This window comes from Anser cygnoides, chromosome 1 (assembly GCF_040182565.1).
Source record: "Anser cygnoides isolate HZ-2024a breed goose chromosome 1, Taihu_goose_T2T_genome, whole genome shotgun sequence".
NCBI classification, from domain to species: Eukaryota; Metazoa; Chordata; class Aves; order Anseriformes; family Anatidae; genus Anser; species Anser cygnoides.
This window is the reverse complement of record NC_089873.1, coordinates 128,074,460-128,090,780: the sequence shown is the minus strand read 5'-3', so window position 1 is coordinate 128,090,780 and position 16,321 is coordinate 128,074,460. Positions and strand designations below refer to the sequence as shown.

General features: G+C 43.1%; 1 long non-coding RNA gene across 2 annotated transcripts; it reads right to left on the bottom strand.

Moving 5' to 3' along the window:
* Window positions 1-7,931: 7,931 nt before the first annotated feature.
* On the bottom strand, window positions 7,932-9,081 carry LOC106037801 (uncharacterized). Of its 2 annotated transcripts, none has more exons than XR_010826118.1 (4): window positions 8,754-9,081; window positions 8,577-8,668; window positions 8,150-8,229; window positions 7,932-8,065 (listed from the first exon to the last, which is right to left on the bottom strand). It is a non-coding gene; the product is annotated as an uncharacterized lncRNA (long non-coding RNA). The 2 variants fall into 2 exon arrangements; XR_001208263.3 differs by having other exon boundaries at window positions 8,791-9,081.
* Window positions 9,082-16,321: the final 7,240 nt, after the last annotated feature.

Here is a 16,321-nt window from a genome sequence, read left to right as displayed (position 1 = left end):
ATTGATGCTTTGGGTGTTGTGACACAGGTGTACCCACTGTGTCACAGTCCCGTCCTTGATGCAGAGCTGCTTTCTTAACTACTGTTTGTGACTTGGTTTACTTTTTCCACAGGTATCAGACTGGTTGCTTTATCTAATAATGTGCAGGACAGGATAGAGTCAGGGCTTCCCTTATCCATCATTCCTTTCTAGACTTTCTATTGAGAGCAGCCCTGAGGAGAAGGACTTGGGGGGTGTCGGTTGATGAGAAGCTTGACATGAGCCAGTAATATGCGCTTACAGCCCAGAAAGCCACACGTATCCTGGGCTGCATCAAGAGAAGTGTGGCCAGCAGTACGAGGAAGGTGATTCTCCTCCTCTGCTCTGCTCTTGTGAGACCCCACCTGAAGCACTGCGTTCACCTCTGGGGCCCCCAGCACAAGAAAAACATGGACTTGATAGACTGTGTCCAGTGAAGGACCATGAGGATAGTCAGAGGGCTGTGTCACCTGGAGACAAGCTGAGAGAGCTGGGGTTGTTCAGCCTGGAGAATAGAAGGCTCTGGAGAGACCTCATAGCAGCCTTCCAGTGCCTGGGGGGGCTGACAGGAAAGCTGGGGAGGGACACTTAGTCAGGGATTGTAGGGATAGGACAAGGAGTAATGGCTTTAAATGAAAAAAATTAAAATTTAGATTAGAAATTAGGAAGAAATTCTTCACTCATAGGGTGGTGAGGCCCTGGCACAGGTTGTCCAGAGAAGCTGTGGATGCCCCATCCCTGGAGGTGTTCAAGGCGAGGCTGGATGGGGTTTTGAGCAACCTGGTCTGGTAGGAGTTGTCCCTGCCCAGGGCAGGGGGGTTGGAATTAGAAGATCTTTAAGATCCCTTCCAACCCAAACCATTCTATGATTCTATGATTTCTTCTCCCATGTACCTGATATGGGTGATGCACCTGATACATATGCCTGACCCTTATAAGCTGTATAGCCTACAGAGGGAACCCAGCCTACAATGCCATAGACCAGAACACAAATGAAAATGTGGCTAATGTATTTTTGATGTTGCATATATCCACAAAGGCTCTAGCTCTCAGCAGTGAAAAGTTCAATAGCACTGGAATAGCTTTTGAGCAAGGGCTGAAAAGCTCTGATTACCTTCTAGAAGGTTAAAAAAAAAAAGCTGTAACATATAATCAGAAGGAAAATGTAAATAAATGGCAATATCCATTTGCATGTGATGCAAAATTTCAGAAAAATAATATCCCAGTTGAACTGAGATGAATTAGAAAGAAGAAAAGGTCAAGAAACAGTTTGAAGCTGCACCTTGTTGCAGCCTGTTGGGAAGAGTGAAGGGGTAATTAAACAGTCAGGCAGATAGGCTGACCAGAATATTAAAAATTTAAAGAAGTAGTGAAATTAATGCATTTCTGAGATTTAATGCATAATCCAGCTTTGTGGGATGTATGAAAAAAAAAACAAACAACAAAATAACAAAACAAAACAAACAAACAAAAAAACACCCGTCCAGCTTTGTTGTTAGATGTAAAACAGAAATAATCTAGATATTAAACCAAGATAACTTTAAGTCATAAATAAATATTTTTCAATTTAAACCAAGCACTTCTGAAAACATATAGTCACTTTATAATACACGTTTTTAAAGGGAGTGGAGAGTTAGGCAAAGATAAGTAGCAAGAAACTCCTTCTAGACCTTGTCCTTGTGGACCCAGGAGTTGGACTTGATGTTCCTTGTGGGTCCCTTCCAACTCAGGATATTCTCTGATTCTGCGATTCTGTGACATTTCACACAGCCACAGAAATGGCCACAAGAAAGCTCTCAGGCAGATTCACAGAAAATAGACCTGTCAGGGCTACAGGAGGTCATCCAGAGCATCCCCTGCCTCGAGGCAGAATCTTCTACCAAAGCCCAGTTTGAGAGATGTCAGCCTAACACCTTCTCAAGCCCCTCGCCTCATTGTGGGGTCTCTTTGGGTTCCCCCAGCAATTGACTGCTACCCTTCACTGACTCTAATGTTGTAGAGGTTTTCCTAATGAATAGCCCAAACTTTCCTGTCTGTAGTTTTCTACTACTTTCAGTCACAGTCACAACAGACATTAAGAGCAATTTGGGCTGGATACAGCTGCCAGCCCCTACAGTAGCTGTCAGTGTTGTGCCTTTCACAGGCATGCTGTCAGAAGGAGTGCTGAACATGGGGTAGGTATAAAACCTATCATCACAGCGACACAAAACTCGGTAGATCAGTGATAAATGCTGCAGTTGCTCCTATTCTGGATCACCCCAGTCTCAAATGCTGAAGCTAATTTGATGACATGGGAACAAAAACTCCTTTATTCTGGTCAAAGTAAGAGACACTATACTACTTGGGTAGTCTGAGGTTTTTTTGTTTGTTTGTTTGTTTGTTTTAAGTGGGACATTTGCCCTGGTGAAATCTCATTTTGCTCTGTCTTATCATTGATCCTTCCTTTTGTTATTTCACCATGGCAACATTTTATCCCCATTACTGAGCATACAATTAAGATTTTAGATTTCTAATTTCAGACTGCAGATGTACTGATGGATATGAAGCACCCATGCCTGAGATGTAGTATGTGTGTTACATAGGCAGATCCTCTGCATCGGAACAGTATATTTGCTTCCTAGGTGATTACACTGCCATGACAATATTTTCCTCAAACACTGAGAAAGCCAGAAGAGAAGTGGAGGGCAGCGAAGCAAGGAAGAGCATGGGAGTAGCAGCAGAAAGGCATATGGGGTGGGAGGTGGGGTAGGGTTAAGTCAGAAAGGAGAAAGGCAAGTAAAGACAGGGAGAGTGGTAGAGGGTCCAGAGAGAGCAGGGCAGAGATGGAGCAAGGCAAAAAAGTGGGACACAAGATGGAATCTACTGGGAACACATCAGGGTGGAAAGAAAATGGTGAGGGCAAGGTAAGAACGGTCTCTTTGAGTGATGGAAAAAAGGTGGCTTGAGAGAAGGAGTGAGACTGGGAGACTGGGCAGAGAAGAGGGTGGAGGGAACAGGCAGTTTGGAGGGAAGGAGGCTGTCAGGTAAGGGAACAGAGCAGGGAGGTAAAGAGTGAGAGTTTTCTCCTCCCAGCTATAAGCAGAAATTAAATGCTACCAACATCTGAGTAGCCAGTATCTGCCTAGGCATCTGACTTTTCAACCTGAGATAATTGGATATGATGGTGGCAGGCTTCCTTAAATATCACAACACTTATGAAATATAACTCTTTGCAATTTAAAAATCAGCCACATGTCTTGAGGGACGAGCATTATCCTGGAAGTTTGCAAGATATGATGTTGGCAATAAGAATGTTGGCAGAGAAAGTATTTCCACCCTGCTTGAATTCTCCCTTAAAAAAAAAAAAAAAGGAAAATGTAATAAAATGTACTAAAATGCATGAAACCTAATCACATAGCTACTTATTTGTATTCAGCAACCAAATCCTTCTGTGAGAGCTGTTATTAAGTGCACAGAATCCCATAATGCTCTTTAAATATCATGTGCAGAAGAAGCAGCAAAGCACAGAGGAAGTGAAATTGCTGTCTCATGGCTCTCCGTCTTTTTATCAACCCACTGCCTGGTGCAGATTGCAGTGGTGGTGTTTGAATTTTGCCTGTGGATCCTAAGCAGCAGGAGGTTGCCTTCTTGCTGTCCTCACTGTTCATGGGGGAAGACAAGCAGACAACATAGGCAGCTCCAGGGGAAGTCTGGCTTGTCAACAGTGTGGTCACTTTCAGGCTACACTTTGGAAAGCAGTTTATTAGTAATTCAGTCACACCATAGCAGGATCACTGAGGGACAAGGAAGACTGTAGGCAGAAAAGATGAAAGGAAAATGAAAAAAAATAGAAAAAAAAGACAAACACAAAGGGTGTTGGTTGTTGGTTGGTTGGTTTAGTTTGGTTATTTTTTTTGTTTGTTTGCTTGTTTTTATCCCATACAAAAGCTCAGGTTTCTTTAGTCCAGAAAAGAAAGAAATACAGAAACCATGGGGTAAAGTGTGTCCATGAAAGCCTGAGTTCTAAATTAGGCAGGATTTCACTGAGGTTCACTCTGCATATTTTGCTATAGCAGTCTATTTTACCATGAATCATTCTGATGCCATGACATTGCCATGATACATCCCAATACTTCATTTTTCATAGCTTTATGGCCATACCTCGGACAGCAAGGATTTTCCTGGGGTTATGCTGAGGCTGTCTCTGCACTGGGGGCGATGAGCCAGCTATGGTCCAGCCATGACTTGGACCCAAGCATCTGCATGGTGCTTAGGAGGACAGTGGGGCTGGCAAGGTCACGGTTGCCTCTGCCCCTTTTCTCTTGGCTTCTGTGATCTGGAGTTGAAAAACCACAACTGATGTGCTCTCCCTGCAGAGACCCCTGGGGCATGCAGGAGACAGATCCCCATCCTGAAGGTGTTGGTGGGCCCCTGCTCCCCCAGGGTGCCCAGTGCACAGGTTTCTAAGTCACCAGAACCTCTGAGCAGTGGAGCTGAAGGTAGAGAGAAATGTGCAGGGCCAGGACAGGGGTTGTTCCCCATCCTGCAAAGGCTGGCTGTGCCTTAAGAAGTGTGTGGGTGGGGGGCTTTGCCAGCTGTCCCTCTTGTGTCTGCTTTGTGGGAGGGAAGGATCGAGGGCAGCCAGCAACCCTGGGATAATCCCCAGTGCAGCTTGAGGGGGCTGGGACATGGCTCCTCATGTGTGCTGTGGGTAAGAAGCTGACAGCTGTCTACTTTGATAAAGCTGAATTTCATAAAGGAGCCATCTTTCTGCAGGTTACTGCTTTGTATATGAAAGTGTCAACAGCAGCTAAGAATGCTTTGCCTTCCAGACATAAGAAATACTAGGGCTTCCACGTTTACATGCTTTTAAAAAAATGGATTTTGATGCATAAAAGAAAGCTACAATCCATGAAAATTACTGCCCTGAATTTTGTGTCCCCATATCCTATTAAACTTAGAGATACACAAGAGCTTCTCTTGGGGAGGGTGGGAAAAACCCAAACAAACTCAGACTGCCTAGATGTGAATTGCATTTTCTTTCTTCTTTTTGACTTTGAGAAAGCCTGCTTGTCACTGGGAAGAGGAATAGTTTATCTTCAGCTGTCCTATTTATGTTACAAGAGTGTGACCAAGAAATCAATGCACTTAGCAGAAGAGAAAGGTACCACATTGTAGCTAGGTCATAAGCACACTATCTCTCTTTTGCCTTGAAGCCCTGCTCTTCTCTTTTCTATTTTGTTTTTTCAGAACCAAAATGCATTGCTCTTTGAAAAACTCCATCCCAAACTTCTCGCTGATGCGTACTTTTCATTTTCATTTTCATTTTCATTTTCATTTTCATTTTCATTTTCATTCATTTTCATTTTCATTTTCATTTTCATTTTCATTTTCAATTTTCATTTTTTTTGTGAGCACTGGTGCATTGGCTATTACAGGTCGTATGTAAAGTCCATCAGAAAATGAGAGAAATAGTGAGTATTAAGGCAGTGTCTTGCATGCCTCCTCTTATAAATAATCCAAATAAAATATAATTCCCATGATTCTTGTTGAACATGTAGGCAAGGATCAAATAACCCTTACTCTGGTAATCATAATCTTTATTGATACTTATATATAAATGTGCTTGTTGTTTTAAAGGGCTGTATACGCATTCAAGTGGTGCAATCTAAGGCATTGTTGATGAGGAGAAAGACAACTTGATCGGCAACAGAGCAAGACACCTAGCAATGCCCCCAAATTCTCCCTCTCCCAAGAGCTTTCACAGCTCCAGCACAAGGCAGTAGATGGGCTTCAGTTCAGGCCCTGTCATACTGTTCCCCCCAAACCACCCCCATGATCATTCCCGCTTGTGTAAGTGCACTGCGGGACATAATGCAAGGTCCAAGGAAACCCTCAGTGGACAGTGAGGTAGGCAAACAAAAATATTCAGTCATTCCATGTGTTTTGATTCTTCCAGTCATTTCAAGCAAAGGTAGTGGTAAATAGTGTGATAATTAAATTCCCGGAAGGTAGTAAGTCAAAAACTGCTGCAAAGGACTGCCATGGTATCAAAATGCCGCAGCAGTGAGATCAGAGATTAGATGTGACTTCCAGAATGTAAAAAAGTGAAATTCATTTTTGCAACAAGAATTCTAATATGTCTGAACAAAACTAATCACAAACAAGGATATTCAGTGCAAGGAGAGACCCATGTTTTGCAGCAGTAATAACAAAGGAGAATTTAAAGTTAATGGGCAGCTAATCAGATACAAATTTCTACTGTAAGACATCAGCAAGAAGGCTGCAGCTGAATTTAAAAATCCTTGCTTCTTTGCCCACATAAAGTCTTACAAATTCCAACAGTAATTACAACTTTTCATGGGCACATGGCTTCGGTGGTGGGCACAGCGCTTTGCATGAAGGGGTAAATCACGTTGCTTACAGAAGATGTTTCAGTTCTTAATGGCCACAAATTGATTGCTGCCAAAGGCAGGGTTTATGGGGGGGACAGTTTGGATGATAAAGTCACTATTTCCTAGCAAAAGGTCCAATACAGGAGTATCTGAGCACACGAGTATCTGAGAAGTCAGCAGGTGTGTAGGGAGGCCTGTTAGTGCTGGGGGACATGGAGGGGATGGGTGGGGGCAGGGCATGAAAGGCAGGAGAAGGGGGAAAGACATGGTCCTTCTGACTGTTAGTCCTGGTGATAAGCTGTTAGGCTGTGACTTTTTTGGTTTATTCTAAAGAACGAAGAACTTCCTTTACCCAAACTGAAAGCTCAAAAGGAAAAGGGCTTCTTTCTCCTGCTGAATGCATGTACAACAGCTTTGATGGAGAATGTATTTCTTCGTACAAGTTCCCAGGCATGGAAAGAGGCAAACTCATGTACATGCACTCTTTTAGTCATTGCTCATTGCTACAGTTTATGATCAAGCACACACAAGCTGTTCTTATTTTCACAATGGAGGCCATCAATGAGTCCTGTAGTTCAGTGAGGGAAACTATATTTCCCTTTATGTGGCAAAGCTCTGAGGTATTTTGATGCATGCTTATCTTGAAACCCTTTCTTTCTTTCCTTCTTTCTTTCTTTCCTTAATACAGAAGTATTTATTGCTGCAAAATTAATCATACTTGACAGGACTTTCTATAAACCCATACAAAATATTTTTTTTCTCCTTGTTTATGTCTTTAATGGAAAAATTCCACTGAAAGCAATTAAGTGAATTTTGTGGCTAAAAGTAATGGAGAAAGTAAATTCTGGCTTGGTCTAATTTAACAGCACTACAATTATAAATGTTTAAATAAGGATCGTTTTGAAAGAACTGTTTTGTCTACAGTAGCATTCATGCTGTCCTTGCACTACAGTGTTTTTTATGGTACAAGTGCTGTTCCTACCTCAACTGTTGAGCAACTGTGTGCCAGATCACACAGCCTCTCCTCAGCTGGCAGTGCCTCTGTCAGGTCAATAAAACTACACAGGGGGAGGCAGGTAAAATTCCTGCTTGCCTGCCTTTGGCCCTGTACTTTCAATGTCCATTTATTCATTTACTGCAAGTCAGTTATGGCTGGGCTTATTGGAACAGGGATTTCTACCATGGGGACCCATAGCAAGAGGCTACTTTATACCTAAAATCAGAATAAAAAGAGAATGAAGTTTAATATATATATATTTTATAAAATTGCATAATTGAATTGGGCTATGTCTTTAAGCTTTTCCCAAGAAGTCTGTGAACTAGAAACCTGCTTTAAAAAGTGAGAGTCCTGCAGACTAGGGGCCTCTTGGAGCAGTGGCTTCAAAGAAACACTGACCTTGGAAGAACCATGTCACACATTACCTAAAGGACTACCCAATTCAGCTCATGTTTGATTACGTTCATGAAATTTTCTTGGTGCATATTTTCCTTTGACTGGGCAAAATGAGACTTCTGGTTAACTAAAGCTTTTATTTTTGTTGTCTGTCTTAAAGCCCAGGTGATGAATGCCCTTCAAAGGTGAGTGCTTCTAATTCACAGGCTCACTTTCATCATCTTCAAGGGCTTTCAGCTGTCCTTTGTCATTGCAAACCAAGCAGGTGAAGATGGAGGTGCTGGGGCAGGAGGAAAGGTAAAGCTTAATCTTGCACATATGTAAGCTAGAAATAACATTTTTAAAAATCAAAACAGATGCATACCTTTTGAAACTACAGTTAAAGTGGATAAAGGACTTTTTACAAATTATATACAGTATTTTGATGGCTGCTGCAGATGGAAGCTGAAAGAGAAAAGAAAATTATGTTTGATAATAGAAAAAAAAAAATCTATATTCCATGCAAAGAAGGTGTCTGAAGGAAGCAGGGGGCATCACACTGATAACAACAAAGCAGAGTTAAGAAGACCTGCCTATAAGGATCAAAGGAAAGATCCCAATCCTAAGTAGGTATCCTAGCGCTATCAGAATCTAACCTTTGCTTCCCACAGATTTTGTATGAAAACATGCCTGATACATCTGACCCTTTTGGATTTTAAATTGGAAAACTGCCGTGAGTCAGGGTTATTCTATCTAATTTTCAGGTTCCCCTGCTGGAGAATGTATAGAGGGTTTGTGAACTCCACTCTCACCTGTGTCTGAGCAGGGTGAGCATGTGGTGCAGAGCTGCTGGCACCAGTCTGAAGCAGCCCTGGTCCCTTCTACATCAGATTCTTTGAACTGCCTAGGAAGGGAGGTAGGAGACCAGATTATGTCTGACTGATATTAAACTACAGATGCTGAAGGAAAGGAAGTTTCTGAGATCATACTTAGTGGATGCGCATGCATGCACACTCCCATGTGTACCTTTCTCTTCTGCAGCTTGGCTTCATACAAATCTGACATTGCAAAGCAGAAGCTCCCAGAACTTATTAATGAGCATAAAACAGAGAAGGAAGTGTCCCTTCTGAAGGAAAAATTGCAGTTCCTCACATACTCACATCTCACGCCTTACCTACCGAAGAATCTGCACAGGAAGAAAACTGTAGCAGTGCTGCAATAAAGGACGGAACCCTTGGAACCTCTAGACCCTTTTGGACACTAGAGAAGTTACTCCAGCTGTATGGCAGTCAGAAATGTCTCTTGTGGCTCCACCGTTAAATGCAGAACAACCTGCTTTCCTCTGCAAAATAGGAAATGGTCCAGAACAGAAAAAAAGTCTGTGAATGTTTCAGTTCTTTTGCTCTCCTCCAACATCCTTTATGGCACAGCAGCAGCTCAGCAGCATCTCCATGGAGGACTGTCATGGCACGACAACCTTCCACTATGAGAACAGTAAGTCATACTTGTACACTGGCCAAATATGGTGAGATTTGTTCTCTCCAGAGATTTCACTTATGCTGTCTAATATGTTAAATAATTGCCCCAAACCTACTGAAATTACAGCTTGTTTCTGCATAGTTTTTATTTTTTTGGACAGTGAATTTGTACACATCCTCTCCTCCATGCTTTCAGGTGCCTTTACTTTAACACCTCCAAACTCTGAAAAATTAGACCAGTGTTTCCATAGCAACTTTAACTCTAATCCTTATTTGCATTACAATAAAATTATTCATTCAATGTTCACTAGGCCCTACAGTCTAAGCTCAACATGAAGACCCTTTGGTCTGTTGAAGTCCCAGTCCTTTGCCCAGATCTCCAGACACAGTTAGGGATATTGCACATATATATACTTCACAGAATCACAGAATCATCTAGGTTGGAAGAGACCTCCAAGATCACCTAGTCCAACCTCTGACCTAACACTAACACGTCCTCCACTAAACCATATCACTAAGCTCTACATCTAAATGTCTTTTAAAGACCTCCAGGGATGGTGACACATCCACTTCCCTGGGCAGCCCATTCCAATGCCTAACAACCCTTTCAGTAAAGAAGTTTTTCCTAATATCCAACCTAAACCTCCCCTGGCGCAACTTTAGCCCATTCCCCCTCATCCTATCACCAGGCACATAGGAGAATAGACCAACCCCCACCTCGCTACAGCCTCCTTTAAGGTACCTGTAGAGTGTGATAAGGTCACCCCTGAGCCTCCTCTTCTCCAAGCTGAACAACCCCAGTTCCCTCAGCTGCTCCTCGTAAGCCTTGTTCTCCAGACCCCTCACCAGCTTCGTTGCCCTTCTCTGGACTCTCTTGAGCACCTCCATGTCCTTCTTGTAGCGAGAGGCCCAAAACTGAACACAGGACTCGAGGTGCAGCCTCACCAGAGCCGAGTACAGGGGGACAATCACCTCCCTAGTCCTGCTGGCCACACTGTTTCTTATGCAAGCCAGGATGCTGTAGGCCTTCATGGCCACCTGAGCACACTGCTGGCTCATATTCAGCCAACTATCAACCAATACTCCCAGGTCCTTCTCTGCCAGGTGGCTTTCTAACCACTCATCTCCCAGCCTGTAGCACTGCTTGGGGTTGTTGCGCCCCAGATGCAGGACCTGGCACTTGGCCTTGTTGAACTTCATACAGTTGGCCTCAGCCCATCGGTCCAGCCTATCCAGATCCTCCTGCAGAGCCTTTCTACCCTCGAGCAGATCAACACATGCACCTAACTTGGTGTCGTCTGCAAACTTACTGAGGGTGCACTCGATCCCCTCATCCAGATCATCGATAAAGATATTAAAGAAAACTGGCCCCAGTACTGAGCCGTGGGGGACTCCACTAGTGCCTGGCCTGCAACTGGATTTAACTCCATTCACCACAACTCTTTGAGCCCAGCTACCCAGCCAGTTTCTAACCCAACAAAGTGTATGCCAGTCCAAGCCAAGAGCAGCCAGTTTCTCGAGGAGAATGCTGTGGGAAATGGTGTCAAAAGCCTTACTGAAGTCAAGGTAGACCACATCCACAGCCTTTCCCTCATCCACCCAGAGTGTCACTTTGTCATAGAAGGAGATCAGGTTCGTCAAGCAGGACCTGCCTTTCATAAACCCATGCTGACTGGGCCTGATCGCCTGGTTGCCCTGCAAGTGCCACGTGATGACACTCAAGACAATCTGCTCCATGAGCTTCCCTGGCACTGAGGTCAAACTAACAGGCCTATAGTTCCCCGGGTCTACCCTCCAGCCCTTCTTGTAGATGGGCGTCACATTTGCTAGCCGCCAGTCAACTGGGACCTCCCCTGATAGCCAGGACTGCTGATAAATGATGGAAAGCAGCTTGGCCAGCTCCTCTGCCAGTTCTCTCAGTACCCTCGGGTGGATCCCATCCGGCCCCATTGACTTGTGTACATCTAAGTGCTGTAGCAGGTCGCCAACCATTTCCTCATGGATTGTGAGGGCCACATCCTACTCCCCATCCCCTTCCACCAGCTCAGGGTACTGGGTATCTAGAGAACAACTGGCCTTGCCGCCTAAAGACTGAGGCTAAGAAGGCGTTAAGCACCTCAGCCTTTTCCTCGTCTGTCATCACTAAGTTTCCCCCCGCATCCAGTAAAGGATGGAGATTCTCTTGTATTGTATTTCCAAGGGACAAAAATTACTGGCTGAGTCAGGAATGAAATTGTTTCAATGTTCAAATAATTATAGCAAAAAGGTATGTTTTGTAGAGTTAGTTCTGCTTTTTAACCATTGAGGAGGAAAAGGAATTTGTTTAAAGCTGTAATTGCTGAGGAAGTCTCTGGAAAGAAAACAGATATTTCTATCAGATAATTGGTTTTGTTGGTATACTGCAGTCCTTGGAAGTTTATTGGAGCTAGTAACTGTCTAATTTAGTCAATTGTCTCATATAACAGCATGTATTAGTTTGAGAGTTTAAGATAAATTTTTTAATTTTTTTTACTAACCACACTGTCTTCTCAATTGACTACATATCCATCCAACACATCCAGAAATATCTCCATTTTAAAAGTATGAACTAGCTGAGCTGAAAAATATGTGTTTTCAGAGACAGTCTCTAAGCGTATAGTCAGACACTTCCAGAGAGATCTCCTTTTCAAAACATTTAGTGGCATTTTAGCTACCAAGCTGATGCTATTTGCTTCATTTGAGCTGATAGGTGTTTAGTGCTTTAGAAAATTAAGACAGTTATTTGAGTGCCTAGCAGGGAATAAACAGCATAATTTTAGACATCCATTTTTAGAATCTTGTATCTTGGTTTGAATCTTATGCTGAATATAGGAGGGGATATTAAAATAAACTTGTAGCTTGCCAGGAAAATGACTTTTTAATGAGGACTTGTAAATTCAGAAACTACCTATGTCTTTCTGAAAAAAAATATATTTAGATATTTATAAAAAAATGATATCCTACAGAAACAGGAACACAAATCCTCAAGTCTTGGAAAGCATCTTTGGCTGCAGAGGTGAAATCAGATCATAGCAAAGTGCTGTTGCCTAAGAACTGAATAGCTGTTCATTGCAGTGACTCTCCTACTGATTGGTTGGTAGGTGCACAGAAAGAGGCAGCCTTCAGGTGTCCTGCAGAGGAAGTGTCCCACTTTTTGCTTGGCGGTGGGGGTTGTTTCACTGACACTCTCCTACTGGCTCCATCTGATGAAATGATAGGGCAGTCTGTGTGTTCGGCTTGCCAGGAAGGAATATACACTAGACCCTGTCCATAGCCGTCATGCCAGTTCCAAGGACAGATTTTAACCCATTCATTATTCATGTTTTATTCATTATTCATTATTCATGTTTTAACAGGTTGTCATGACAATGATGGCTGCTAAATACAAGGCAAAAAAAGCAGATAGTGCTGGAGGATGTTTGAATGATGAGATGCTTGTATGACTCATCTACGGTCATTCCAGTGGCCTAAAGTGTCCAGAGACATCGTTACCTGATGCTTTCTGCAATATGTCTAGAAATATACAGTCTTGACTGCCTTGGTGGTTGGTCTTGAATCATGGCTGCTGAGGAATAGCTGCTTGATTGGTTTAGTTCTTGCTGTCTTGGTCAACTGCCACAGATAATCCCCTCCGAACCAAGCTATGACAACCCTCACAAATCTGTTGGCTTTTGCCATCCCTTGGGCTCCTCTTTCAAATGTAAAAATAAAAATGCTCTTCCCCCCAAACCCCGCAATTCAGAAAACAGCTTTATGCAGGAATATTGCCATGTACTAAGTGATCATGGGATTGCTAGTGATGCAGCAACAAGACTGCCAGCAGTGGATCTAATAACACATCCCAGCAGGCTAAAGAGCCTAAAGAGCCAGCTACAAATTGACAGGATAACATTCAGCTGGCAAGGAACCGATATTGTTTTGGGGCTTGCCATGATGGTAGTGATTTATATCGTGTCTGTGCAACTGCTATCAACTTTCCAGACAGAGCTGAAAATAAAACCCTCACAGCGAAAGGTCCTGCTGAGAGCCACAAATGGGATAGGAGTGGGCTCTAGGGAAGGAAGAGAAATCAAATGCTACAGCATTTTAATTAAGTTTTATGCAAGTACTAAACAATGAGAATGTACCTTATTTTTTACAATATTTATCACTGTACTTTCTGATACCAGAGTGGAGTGGGCTGATCTTGGCCAGCTGCTGGGCACCCATGCAGCCACTCTCCCACTCTCCCTCCTCAGGGGACAGACACAGAAAAGAAAATGAAAAGTCTTGTGGGTTGAGCTGAAGGCAGGGAGGTTACACCCCACTGCATTGAAGAGCCAAATGGAAGCAGCTGTGTCCAGCACAGGGCAGCCCCAACCTCCTCCCACAAAGGCTATCCCTGCAGCCCACCTCTGTGAAAGCCTTGACAACAACACCCAATAAACAGTTGTTAAACTATTCCTTTTTAAATAACATTTTTGGCTTAGTATGCACAAACCTAATTTACCTGCTATTATCTCTCCCTCTCATATACACTTAAAAATGCCAACCAGTGTATCATATCTTTAAGTAGTTGTGCCAGCTACATTTCTGGAGGGTTGCACTGGCAAATGTATTTTTTGTTTTTTTGGGTTTTTTTTTGGAATACTTATGCCATGTGGTACACCAGTTTAATAAGATATATTTACAGAGCAGTGCTGAAAACAAGGAAATTATCAGAAGTGTAGCTAGATAAAGGCCAATTTCTCAGTGCTCTGCACGTAATCAGCTTTTAATGCTGTGTCGTGTCTTCTGCCTGAACCTCCAGGATTTTGTCTTGATTTCTCTACTAACTTAAATGACAGGTGCTTTACATCATTCCTTGGTCAAATGAACCAGGTTGTACAAGCTGACACAGGTCTGTAAAGACCATAGAGGAGATCAGGAAAGTGACTCTATAGGATTTTGTATCTTCTCTGCTATAGGAGTTGAGCTTTCAGGGTCTTTCCCTTTCCCTTTCCCTTTCCCTTTCCCTTTCCCTTTCCCTTTCCCTTTCCCTTTCCCTTTCCCTTTCCCTTTCCCTTTCCCTTTCCCTTTCCCTTTCCTTTCCATGATTTTGCAGGTAGCAGTTTTTCGTGATTAACTTTTAATGAAATGCAATATGGCAGCAGATGAAGAAATTCACTGCAGCATCCACATCAGTCACAGTATCTTGCTCCTCAGCCCTGTGGTGAATTTAGACCAGGAATAATACAGCAAGAGTAACCAGCACTCTCTCTAGTAGGCTGACAGCAGGCCTGCTCTGCAGAAAGTCTGCACAGGATGGGAATTTGAGCTGACAGTCACAGAAATTGAGTCATTCTGTATATCTTGTGATTTCTAGTGGAAGTGGCATTGAATATTTTGTTTTTTAGTTAATTATAATGTCAAACTGCTCAGTGAACTAAACTATGATCTAAAATTGCCAAGCAATACCTTAATCGGACACTGACTTAATATAACTACTTTTAAAAAAAAAAAAGGCTGAATGTGTAAGGGAAGTTCACTGAAGGAATATTCTTTTTAAGAAGACTATATGTATTCCATATACCTTAAGAGTATTCATTTATTCTAGCAAAATATCTGAAAGGCAGAAAGTACCTCTATCAGAAAGCAGTGAAGTTGTCTTTAACTGCATAAGGCATCTTTCAAGCTGTGGTGGATTAGAGAAAGAGTTTATATACTTGATAACACTGACTAACCATTGAAGTAGACTAACATTTGACAGAGTAGCTATAGACCCCTGCCAACAAAAATGCCTAAAACATCAGTAAGCTTCCAAGCGTGGTGTCCAGAAGTGGAAATCACCTCATGACTGCAAGCTGCATGTAGCACATTGCTATGAAAGTACTGTTATCATTAGCAAAACACAGCTGCCAGCTGATGTACATCCAGCCTTTCAGAGACATCTATTTATTTGTTTGCTTATTTATTTTTTCCTGGAGGATTATAGTTAAAAGAACCAAACTTCTGGCTGTCACCAAAATTGTTTTCTTCAACTTGTTTTATGTGCATCTCAGAAAAGTAGTTACCTAGAAATAACTGCAGAAGGGTGGCTCATTTTCCATCTACAAGAAAGGCCAGGAGGAAGACCTGAAGAACTACAGGCCTGTTAGTCTGATTTTGGTGCCAGGGAAGGTTAGGGAGTGGATTGTCTTGAGTGCCATCATGCAGCACATACAGGACAACCAGGTGGTCAGGCCCAGTCAGCATGGATTTATGAAAGGCAGATCCTACTTGACAAACCTCATCTCCCTCTATGACTAGTTGACATGCTCAGTGGGTGAGGGAAAGGCTGTGGATGTTGTCTACCTAGACTTTAGTAAAGTTTTTGACATTGTTTCCCACAGTATTCTTCTGGAGAAAGTAGTTGCTCATGGCTTTGATGGGCATACACTTTAGTGGGTAAAAAGTGGCCGGATGGCTGGGCCCAAAGAGTTGTAGTGAATGGAGTTAAATCCAGCTGGAGACCGGTCAACAGTGGAGTCCCCCAGGGCTCAGTACTGGGGCTGGTACTCTCTAGTATTTTTATCAGTGATCTGGACAAGGGGATTGAGTTCAACCTCAGTAAGTTTGCAGATGACACCAAGTTAGGTGCAAGTGTTGATTTGCTTGAGGGCAGGAGGGTTCTACAGAGAGATCTGGATAGGATGGATCGATGGGCCAAGGCCACCTGTATGAGATTCAACAAGGCTAAGTGCTGGGCACTTGGGGCACAACAACCACATGCAACGCTACAGGCTGGGGGAAGAGTGGCTGGAGAGCTGCCCAGTGGAAAGGGACCTGGGTGTGTGGTCGATAGCTGGTTGAATATGAGCCAGCAATGTGCTAAGGTGGCCAAGAAGGCCAACAGCATCCTGGCTTCTATCAGAAACAGCATGGCCAGCAGGACTAGGGAAGCGATTGTCCCCCTGTACTCGGCTCTGGTGAGGCTGCACCTCAAGTACTGTGTTCAGCTTTGGGCCCCTCATTACAAGAAGGACATCAGGGTGCTGGAGCATGTCCAAAGAAGAGCAACAAAACTGGTAAAGGGCCTAGAGAACAAGTCATATGAGGAGCAG